The following is an 11724-nucleotide window of genomic DNA, read 5'->3' on the forward strand; positions in this document are numbered from 1 at the left end:
AGCACATCCCAGGCATTCTATGCCATTATGACTCATCATATCTAACTCTTTGACAGTCTTGAAGCCTCTCTACATGATCTGGAAATGAAGTTGAGAGGAGTTGCAGAACGTGTCCCCTAAGACTACAGGGTTAGGATCTAGGCACCTAAATCTGAATAAGATATAGACAAGAATGAAAGGCCAGACACTAAAATCCTGCCACCACATGCTAAATTCCCAAGTGGGGTTACGTGGATGCTTGGTGTCCAAGACAAGCGAATACGTAACTTGATAGATAAAGGAAGTCTGGGAAGAGGGCTTCATGAAGGCTAGGGTATTTGAGCTTGATCAGATGGAGAGTTCATGGCAAGACTGAGAGAGAAGGGAGAACCTAGAAGAAAATTCGAGGAAATATTACATCATGTCACAAAGGCCCAGAGCAGAAAACATCTGAGAGGCAGAAAGAATGGAAGTGTGAGTCTTGTTGCTTGAGGATGGCCATTATTACTGAAGTGCAAAGACACCTCCGGGGCTAGCAGACAAGGGAGACCAGATGTCTATGTTAAGCAACTGGCAACATAGATCGAAAGGAAACTTATGAAGTTAATTGAGAAGCTAAACTTAATAACTAATGAATATGAAGGGAAAATAAGAAAAGGGGCTGGGGTTTCAGGTAGCAATCGTAATTCTAAGGGAATCTGTGTCTTAAAGAACACAAGAGCAATTCCTGCCTTGTGGGAACATAGGCTTCTCATACACGTACTGGTGTGTTTCTGTGAAGGTCTGAAATTTCCCATGTGGGTGTACCTTGGGAAGGATCTGGGAGGTACGGGCTGGAGCCATCAGTCTGACTCTGAAGCCCTCTAGGGAGAAAGTTGTGTCCAAGTCTCTTGCCCCCTGGAGAGCCTGGGAATGGAGTCTTCACAAAGCCCACAGCATCCTGCAGAGGACATAGCGTTTTCAAGACAGAAGCGGGCATCCGGGTGGCTGTGTTCACTGCACTGCAGGCCTGGGCCTCTTGGCCACACCCCGTGCTGAGGAAGAAGTTCCTAGAGTCTGATGAACAATAATTGAGAGGATCTCCACCCTCCTAACCAGCTGAGCTTGCAATGGGGATCAGAGACCCAGTGCAAAGGCTTAATGAAGCCAACCTTCCTAGGACACCTACTCAATACTGCTCACTGAGGAAACAATACTAATGTAAGACTCTTGGTTTCAAGACACCCATAGTCCACACAGAGCTATAAGAAGGGCAAGCGGAAACAGGAAACAGGGGAACACAGCTCTGAGGAACAACAAGGAAGTGCAGCTACCATTTTTCTCTTAACCTATCCAAATCCTGCTTAGTGCATCTGGACACGGTCAGAGAAGCTTCTGGCTTCTTCATACAACCTATACATATCCTCCACAGACATGTCGTGGTCTCTAGGTTACTTCTAATGCCTAATACCATGCAAAGACTATGTAAGCAGTCACTGTGTCGTTCAGTGAATCATCACAAGGGTGGGCGGGTGTGCTTGGTACAGACCTGATCCTTTCAAATACTGTCATGCATGCTTGATTGGACCTGAGAACATGGAACCAACTCTGTATTTGCTCCTCCTCCTCTAGGACAGACTTTATCCCACAAACCATTTCTTTAAGTCTGGAATTCCTCACAAGGATAGCCACTACAAGCAGTGCACACAAAGGGACCTACTGTGAAATGACTAACACTACCAGACATCCCTCCATTGGTCCCTCTCCTGGATATTCACTCTGGAGACAGTCTACTCTAAGTACTGCCTACCCATAACCAAGCCGTACCTGTTTCAAAGGCTCCAAGTACCCATAACCACTTGAGAATTATAGCAAGACCCAGACTAGGCTCTGGATATCACCTACCTCTCCATGCTGCGACTACTTGAGTCTCTGCATGAAATGGCTAACCAAGGCTCTCTGGTTTAGATACTAACTGTATTGCCCAGGCTTCAGCTGTGTGTGCAACTCGACATTTAAAGAGTTGAAGAACATGATATAAAACACTCTCGTGTTACAAAAGCACAGAATAAGTCAACTAGGAGATTGGCTTTGTTGCATTCATTCTTCTTAGAGGTTAGGCAGACACGTCCTTGAGATAATGCCTCACGCAGGGCCCGGTTCACAGAAGTTTCTCAGCAAACATTTGAAGAACTGTGAGAGTGTATGACCCTGCCATGGGTTTTAGGGGTACTTGCCGTCAGAGACACCATGGCAAACATTTACGATCAAGAGGAAGATTGCATCCCAGAGAATTCCTGTGGAGTAAGGACATACTCTAACTGGCTTGGGTCCCAAAAATCTTAGCAAGTCTTGCAGATGCATGCATCCACACATTCTCTTGTTTCAGATAATTTAAGCCTAGTCATGCAGAAGTCAAAAGCAGTAAGAACAAGTTCTTACTCTTGGAGTATAGAAGGAAGGTCAAGGTCCCTGAGGTTGGCCTCACTCAGCTTCTAGCCAAAGGCTAATGGCTGCCTCAGTCCCCACACAACAGCAAAAACAAACTTAGCACACTATCGTGAAATAAGTCAGCTTTCTAAGCCCAGCTCAGTACCACACTCTCATCTCTCCCCTGGCCAGCCACAGACCCTCAGGGTGTGACACTCCCCAGCCATCCCACTGAAATTCTGTCCGTAGGAACATTTTTTTTTTGAGTCATTTACACATCAGAAAGAACTCGAGCCAAGGTGTGCCATCTATAGGTGCAAGCCCTTGTGTCTTACATTTCACTTTTAATTACAAAAGGGAAAGTCACAGGATAAGAACTTTTAAAGCCCTGACAATATCCAAGGCAAAAGGAAAAAAATGAAAAAATTAAAAATAAGAAAAGGAAACTGCTGGTTCCTAAACACCTTGTCACTGACCCAGCAGTCAGGTAAACAAAAGCCAACCTGCATCCCGCTCTTTGTTTCCAAGGGTTCCGGGAACCCCATCCTTAGATACCCTTCTGGATCAGCTCTCTGAGGTCAGTAATTAGACAAGGGGAGGCACCCAACACTCTCTGCTTTCGCCCACACTAGTGAAACAGCGGAGAGCTGGGGAGAGCGAAAGGCACGTTGAGCTTGCTCCGAGGAGAATCCCACCCCTGTCTGCGTTAGAGATGGCACTCGGCGAGTCTATTTCTCTATCTCGGAGCAGTTATCCCTGTGAGCGGCTGGTGAGTTCAATGGTGCACATGAGGGGGGCCCGAGTTGGGAGAAGTCGCCATTTTGGTGGAGTTGAATGTTCAGCTGTGACCGCAGCTGTTCCCAGGGCCCGGGAATGAGACAAGCCTGGTTTGCTCAGTGTGAGTGCATAAACTCTCCCGCTGCTGTTTCTCCTCCTCCCTTCCTCCTTCCCTCCCTACCCCCTTCTCTCTTCTCCCCTGCTCAGTGTGTTTCCATGAGGACGGGTGAAGCCGGGTAGATCAGATTTTTATCCTTTACGGAAGGACACAGTTGGCACGGGATTGGTGCTGACTCGTGGGATAGAAGGGAGATAACAGAAGTCGTTTCTGTCTGTTGCTGACCTCCCTCTGGATTGAGTTACACTGAGAGACAGACGTGTGCATAACTTCCTGGCTCCGTAAAAGATATCATACGGGGCCTGAAAGCTGGAGGTTTGAGATCGTCGGAACCGATTTTTTTTCAGCCTTAACCACAAAGGGCCAGTTTGCTTCTCCAAGGTCACCTGTTTGGAAGGCAGCAGGCCTGGACTCAAGCCCAAACTTCTGACTCCTTCAGTTCAGGCCTTTATTGCCAAACAGCCTCAGAACTTACACTGCTAAGAATCTAGGCCCCGATTTCCCAGCTATGCCTAGGGAGCATGAAGGGTAATGGAAAGAGAGACCACTCCCTGGAAGATTCAGCGATGCATTTCCTTTAAGTGATGAATTAAAAAGAAGGTATGATCTTATTCATAGGGGGAATCTGAGGAAGTTGACCTCATAGTGACGGAATAAAAACAATGGCAGTCAGAACCAGAAGAGGGGAGGGGGTGAAGGGACAGGAAAAGATTGGTCAGAGAGTACAAAATGACAGGCAGATCTTAGGAAGGGACAGATGTGTAGCGCACAGCAGGGTGACCATGGCTGACAATATGACACTGAATATTCCCGAGTATCTATAAAAGCAAATGCTGTCCTCATTCCTACCACAAACAACTTACAGGAACCGACAGACACACTGGACACCGAGTCCTTCACAGACCTCAAACCCTATACTCTATACCATAAACATATCACACACGAGCGTGTCATGCACTAATTACAGCAAAACAAAGGACTGAGGGTATAGTTCAGTGTGTTTGTGGAGCCCTCTCGGGGCCGTAGGCCAATCCTCAGCACTCAGAGAACAAAACAAATGAAAATATTTTAAAATTTCACACCTCGTGAATCGGAACCAAGGGAATATGATACTGGAGCTGGAGAGCCAGCTCGGTGAGTGGGAGCGTGTTTTGCTCTCCCAGAGGACCCTTGCTCTGTAACTCCAGTTCCAGGGAAGGCAATGACCTCTTCCAGCCTCTGCAGGCACCTGCACTCCCATGTATAAACCCACACAGACGCACATGCATACATAATTAAAAGTAAATCGTTTTTAAAAGGCCGTGTGATGCTATTGTCTCCCACATCTCGCCATGTCTAAGATGAAGCTCTAGATCACAGAAGTATTGAACGGAGAGCATCTAGTCCCAGCCTCTTGTCATTTGCAAGATCTCATAACAGAAACTACCGGACTTTCAGCCCCTCACTCCCTTCCCTGCCTGCCTTCCACTTAGGTTTTGCTTTGTAGTGCTGGAGGTTGAACCCAAGGCCTCGTGTATGCAAGGTGAGTCCCCCACCACCAGGCTCTACTCCAAGTCGTGCCTTGACTCTCAACAGAAGAGAGGTTTCCAGTTGGCCCTGGCAATACGAAGTACTCCTTGAAGACTGTTGCTTTAAGTGTTAGCTAATGTCAACAGAGGCAAAGACTTAGCTCATGACCAGCATGGCATTTCTCTGGATAGGTCTTGCACTAGATGCTGGACTCTTGGCCTGGGCTGTTGAGGTTCATACATGATGTGAAAAGCAGAGAGTATGAAGGCAGGAGAAGGCATGGCGTGCCCTCAGCCTTCCTAGTGTGAGGAGGGTAGGAGGGTTCTCTGCTTCTCCCTCGCAGGAGCAAGAATCACACGTGGCGTTCAGCCAGAGACTACTTTGTGAGATCTCCTCTTTGGGGGTTTGATGCAGAAAGTTTAGGTCTCTGGTCCTTGAGTCTAAATCACAAATTCTGGTGCCACTGAGTGCTGTGGCTCATGGAGTAGCTCACGTTATACATTTAATGAATGTTTTAGAAATATTATTTTGCATCATTGGAAAAAATGTTCCTATCCTGCAGATGTTGGAAATCAATTCTCAGAAAACCAAACTGAACAGGAAACAGAACCGACGTCCTCTTCTATACTCAGCATCCTAAGAATTAAGCATCCAAACTCATGAGGTAAATGCCATCACTAGTCAGTGCCTCACCATGACACTGCACTGCCCCAGAGCCCTCACCATGACACTGCACTGCCCCAGAGCCCTCACTATGGCACTACACAGGAGAAGCTGGTGTCCTCTGAGTGTTTTCAAATAAATCCAGAAACTCCATTATTTCCCTTTCATACACACACACACACACACACACACACACACACACACACTTGATTTAAGTCTTTATTAGATTCTTTCTCTGTCAGATCATTTCCTGTCTCTGGGCACCAGATTTCCTCTTCTAGTAAATGAAAATGGTACCAAATTATTTCAAAGATACCCTACTCATGTAATGCTGTGACTATTATTTCAAAAATGTGGCCATTATTTTTTAACAACAAAATTCTTTGACTACAGAGGTCACAAATTACACAAAAATGAAAACTTTTTTATAAAAAATGAAAACACTCAGCCCTGTTTCCGCCATCTGTCCATGAATGGTCCACCACCAAGCACATCATTCTGCAACCCGTTGTCTCCATGTCAGGGGACACAAACTCTCCCCAGGCTGCAGATGGACTCCACTAGGCTTCTAGTCTAGCCTGGCTAAAACTCACTCCCTTTGCTGAAGTTTCTTGTACTTATTCCTGGCAGTGTGCGCAGGGGTAGGGAGTACAGAATTAACTTCCTGGGTCATAGATAGGAACCCTCCAACTCTAGTAAATGCCCAATTGTCCTTCTGATTATTATTAATAATTATTATTGATGTTGCCTATGGTGGTCATTGCTGGTGAGATAGATAGGTGGGTAGTACACTTGCCATCCATGCCTGACAACCCGAATTCCATCCCTGAACTCACGTAAAAATTGATAACAAAGATATCCTCTGACAGCCACATGCACCATGTGGCGGTCATATCACACAGGTACACACACACACACACACACACACACACACACACACATACACAGACAGACAGACAGACATACACACGCACACACCACCACCACCACCACCAACAACAACAGCAACACCAGCAACAACACCAGTCACACCAATAGTAATAGAGTGAGAGAAAGAGTGCCTCAGAAGTATATAGTCAGCGCATACCCAGGTAGACAGGCCACCTCTACTCTTGTCTGTGAGACATGAGATAAAGTGAAAGAGGTCGTCCATTGGCTACACATGTGCAAGTCAAAGGAAAGCAGGATCTTATGAGAGAGAGATTGATGGGACTGAACGAAATCCAGGGCTCACTATGCTGCTTCTTTGAGAACCAGAAGAAATTTGAACCTGCCTTCCTCCTCCGTAGAACCCTGTTTCACTCAAACACCAGAAGAAGCGGCTTCCCAGAACCTCCCAACACCGTGAGACGTGCATTTGTCTCCGGGAACAGGCCTGTTCCACAGGAGAACAAAAAGTAAGGGCCATATTAGGAGTGCACTAATTATGGCCTGGAATGTGTCAGCCAGGAATGAGTTACAAGCTGGTCAGGGCCTGCCAAGGGTAGTTAGAGATTTAATAAAGTTCAGGCACGCAGCTGTGAGCACTCCTGGATGTTTGCCACCTTTTATTACAGCAGCACCTGGCCACATGTTGCAGTGAGGGACTGTCAGCCTCACCTCGAGAACGTCATCTGTGCAAGACTCTGGCTCTCCCTAGAGTCTCTCGCCGGAGCCGGCCCCTCACTGAGGAGATTTTGTGCTGGTTGTAAGTGTTGTTTGCTTTGTAGATTTGTAGAAATTAATCAATCTTGTTCTGCCATTTACTGTACAAGAGTAGACATTACGAATAGCAACAGAATAATACTTAATAGGTCATTGGTCTGGTCCTAATTTTTTTTACAGGTGTGAACTTTCCTTTTTTCAAATTATTTTGAAAGGAGAGAATACAATCGTCATCAGTAAAGAATTCTCCAGAAAGAAGAAAGCCACATTGAGAGCAGTCCAAAGAGCACCATGGAGTGAACACAGGGATCTCCCTGATGGGGTGGGGAGCACCATGGAGTGAACACAGGGATCTCCCTTATGAGGCCAGGAGCACCACGGAGGGAGCATGGGATTGATTTTCCCTGATGGGGTCAGGAGCAACATGGAGTGAGCATGGAGGTCTTTTCTCCCTTATATGGTAAGGAGAAAAGCAGTGAGCACGGGGATCTCCCTGGTAGGGGCTTAACTGTGAGATTAGTGACAACTCCCTTCCTTATGGTGACCTTTCTCAAACAGGCAACCTACACTTCTTTAAGGACATCAGGCAGAACATGTGTGACAAAACTAGCCTTCCTCCAAAGACATCCCTATTAGAGACTGACCACATTGGCCAGAGTCATGCCACAACCTGCCACAGACTCTACCACAGCCTTCTGCAGGGACAAAGCCACCAGCCTGCCCATCAGGAGGATCAGTGGAGAGCTGAGAGGAGTAGGTGGTTTGTGAGAGAATCATGTGCAAGTGAGCTGAGGGCTCACACAGAACAGAGAGGAGTTTGGAAGCTTTTGCTGCAAAGGTCTGAGTTGTGTGGCTTAGATCAACAGTGAGTTAGTTTACTCTTTGATGAAAAACTAATGGTAGATAAAAAGGCAAATGCCCTCCAACGGAGAAAGCAGTTACAGATACGGAAAAGGAGAAGCTGAGATGGACCTGCAGGTCAGACTGGCGTTATTCATGCAGGTAGATGACAGATGATAGATAAATAGGTAGATAGATAGATAGATAGATAGATAGATAGATAGATAGATGATAGTAGATAATAGATAAATGATAGATAGAGGATAGATAGATGATAGATAGATAGATAGATAGATAGATAGATAGATAGATAGAAAGATAGAAAGATAGATAGGTAGATATATAAATATAGTTGAAAATAGATTGGTAGATGATAGATAGATAGTAGATAGATAGATAGATGATAGATGATAGATAGAAAGATAGATAGATAGATAGATAGATAGATAGATAGGTAGATCACTAGATATATAATATAGTTGAAAATAGATTGGTAGAAGATAGAAAGATAGATAGATAGATAGATAGATAGATAGATAGATAGATAGATAGATCGCTCACTAGATATATAAGTATAGTCAAAGTTAGATCGGTAGATGATAGATAGTTGGGTAGAAGGATAGATAGATGACAGATAGGTGATAGATAGCTATATAGAGAGATTTAAAAATAGACAATTTGTAGGTAAACAGACATTTGTAGGTAATCTGTCTGTACATATGCATGTTTCCTAACTGAACCAGCGGAGTGGGCTCCCAGAGGTGGGCAATGGGAATCTGATCAAAGGATTAAGTAATGGTGATGTCATAGTATGAACCATAGAGTAACGTAATTATCTATGAGTGCACGTGGAAACGGAAACAATCGCGTCAATCAACCGACCAGGAAGTAAGACTCTTTCTTCTCTGCAGGTCTCTTCTTAGTGGCTCTAAAAATAAATAAAAGAAAATAAAGGAAGTCACCACAAACACCACAGTATTAGCTGCTACCAGCAAGATGTTATCGAGAGATGTTGAAATCACTGAGGAAGGGAAGACAAAGCCAGAAAAAGTATGATATGAACATGTGTGGGAAAGTCATAATGAATTCACTGTTTCGTATGCTAACAAAAATTTCTTTTAAGAGCTTCCACCATGTCAGAGTAGCCCCTTCTATGGCATCTCTCAGTTCTCTCAGGGGAAGGGGGTCCCAGGAAACCAGCCTTAAGTGAGGAGTGAAGGAAAGAGGAGGCAGAAGACAGCTGTGCATTGGAGTGGACCAGAGATATCACTGAGGTGTGCTTCACCACAACCAAAAGAAGCAGAATGAATAAACCTACTGTTCTGGCTGGTTTTGTGTGTCAACTTGACACAAGCTGGAGTTATCACAGAGTAAGGAGCCTCCCTTGAGGAAATGCCTCCATGAGACCCAGCTGTAAGGCGTTTTCTCAACTAGTGATCAATGGGAGGACCCAGCCCACTGTGAGTGGTGCCGTCACTGAGCTGGTGGTCCTGGGTTCTATAAGAAAGCAAGATGAGCAAGCCAGGGAAGCAAGCCAGGGAAGCAAGCCAGTAAGTAACATCCCTCCATGGCCTCTGCATCAGCTCCTGCCTCCATGTTCTGACCCTGAGTGAGTTCCAGTTCTAACTTCCTTTGGTGATGAACAGCAATGTGGAAGTGTAAGCTGAATAAACCCTTTCCTCCCCAACTTGCTTCTTGGTCATGATGTTTTGTGCAGGAATAGAAACCCTGACTAAGATACCTACCCACAGACTGTCACAAAGCATCATTTATAGTTCCCAAATGCAAACAATGGGAGCAAGGACTGCATTACTAGTGTGACTTTAAGACAATCACAGGGAGCGGTGAGGACTTAAGAGCCTTCTCAGAGGTCAACAATTGGGATCCTTCACTGGGCGGGCTCTTTGAGGGGTCTCCATCTCCTGGAACACCAAGGGACATCTAGATTCCAAGGATAAGAAAGCTGGGGCTCAGAGATGTAGAGTGATGAGTGGGAGTCTGATCCAAGTGGCTCCCGCCCACAGCGCTGCTCCTCAGGAGAGGAACATTTCTAGCCAGCAGTGTCTGAGAGGGGCTGAGAATCAAACTACCATCTGTGGCTGTGAGTGTAATGAAGCCCCGTAGAGCTGAGGTTCTCGGTGCAAACTGACTCCATCACACATCACAGCTCTGGGACTCTGAATTCTGAGCCTCACTTTTCTTGTCCACTGGAAGAAGTTTATTATAATAATTGGGTTGTATGGGATGGTGTGGTGGCTGTCTATGAGGGTGCTCATCATGCAAGGAGGACACCTAGAATTCAATCCACAGCACCCACGTGAAAACAACTGGTCATGGTGGTCTATGTAGTCCCAGCAGATGGTAGCCAGAGACAGGTGGACCCTGAGGATCACTGCCCGTCTAGTTTAACGTAATTGGGGAGCTTCCAGATCATGAGTGATGCTGCCTCAAAATAAGGTGGATGGCATCTGAATAGCAATACCCAAGGTTGCTCTACGGCCTCTCCATATGTGTGTATACACATGTACTCCTCTCTGTGTCTCTCTGTTTCTGTCTCTGTCTCTGTCTCTATCTCTCTCTCTCTCTCTCACACACACACACACACACACAAACAAAAGAATTAGATTATTAAATGGACTTACATTAGCAGCATATGTTGAACTCTTAAGAAATGGTAAAAAAAAAAGTAGCTATCCAGATGTGTCTATCTTTAATACATAAATTAGGGTTCTAAGTGTATTATTACCTACCTTCTCCCCTTTATAGCCATGGCCTCACCCCCAGACCTATGACTATAGTAAGAAAAAAATTATCTCAATTAAAGGGCTTTATATTCTGCTGAAGATCAAGCGTCTCAGCTAGTGATCAAATGGTCAATTACATCCAATTGTTTGTAGGGTAACGGGCTAAAGAGATAATCTATGAACCACATCAGCTCAGGGTTCTCTTCAGCGCATCCTCTGATTTCTGCCCTTAACCTTTGATTTCGAGGATAATTTTTGAAGTTTATTTGTTCTGCTTTCATCTACTTATTTGAGGGAGGAGAGCGAAGAAGTGTGCTATGGTGTATGTGTGGAGGTTGGAGGAAAACTTGCAAGAGATACTGCTTTCCTTCTACCGCGGGGGTCTTGGGGATCACATTCAAGGCCCACAGACTTGGCTGCAGGTGCCTCTACCTCCTCAGCCACCTCTCCTTTCAACACCCCTCAAAAACAGGACACTGTCTGTCTTCATCTCCTCCGGCTGCTGTAACAAGTCACTGGAATCTTATATCTTATGGTTTTCTAGTTTAAAGTCCAACATGGCCTCAATGAACAAAAAAAGCAAGAGGGGGTATTTCTGGAACACTAGAGGACAGCCTGTCACCTTGCTGTCTCCAGCTACGAGCATCTGTTTGCATTCCTTGGCTGGATGTGATCCCTGGAACCCAGTGCTAAACTCACCGAAGGAAGGGGAGGAAACTGGGAAACTCTGTGTGCGCTGAGAAAGCTCTGAGCAGGAAGCCTGGGTGTCCGTTCTGTATCTAATGGCTCACACAGCTCCTAGGCCCACGGCATCCTTCTATAGGACGACAAGTGCAAATCCGTTTTCCCAACCAACCACCCTGCTATGAGAGCTGTTGGAAAACCACACCTTCAGGGTATGGCCCAGAAGAAAAAAACAGGATGCTTCCTCTAATGTCGGCTTCTGTCCGGACTGTGGGCTGAGGCTCTGCCATGCTCCACCAAGGCTCTCTTGCACAGTTCATGTTTCCCACAGTCCAAACCCTTCTCCCACCTATTTAT

At 45.6% G+C, this 11724-nt stretch overlaps 1 long non-coding RNA gene across 1 annotated transcript; it reads left to right on the forward strand.

Annotated features, from left to right (window-relative positions):
- The first annotated feature begins 6934 nt into the window (after positions 1 to 6934).
- On the forward strand, positions 6935 to 9624 carry LOC147999947 (uncharacterized). Its single transcript, XR_015641404.1, has 4 exons — positions 6935 to 7142; positions 7280 to 7559; positions 7658 to 7852; positions 8851 to 9624. It is a non-coding gene; the product is annotated as an uncharacterized LOC147999947 (long non-coding RNA).
- Positions 9625 to 11724: the final 2100 nt, after the last annotated feature.

The sequence above is a fragment of the Rattus norvegicus genome, chromosome 17 (assembly GCF_021556685.1).
Source record: "Rattus norvegicus strain SHRSP/BbbUtx chromosome 17, alternate assembly SHRSP_T2T, whole genome shotgun sequence".
NCBI lineage: Eukaryota > Metazoa > Chordata > Mammalia > Rodentia > Muridae > Rattus > Rattus norvegicus.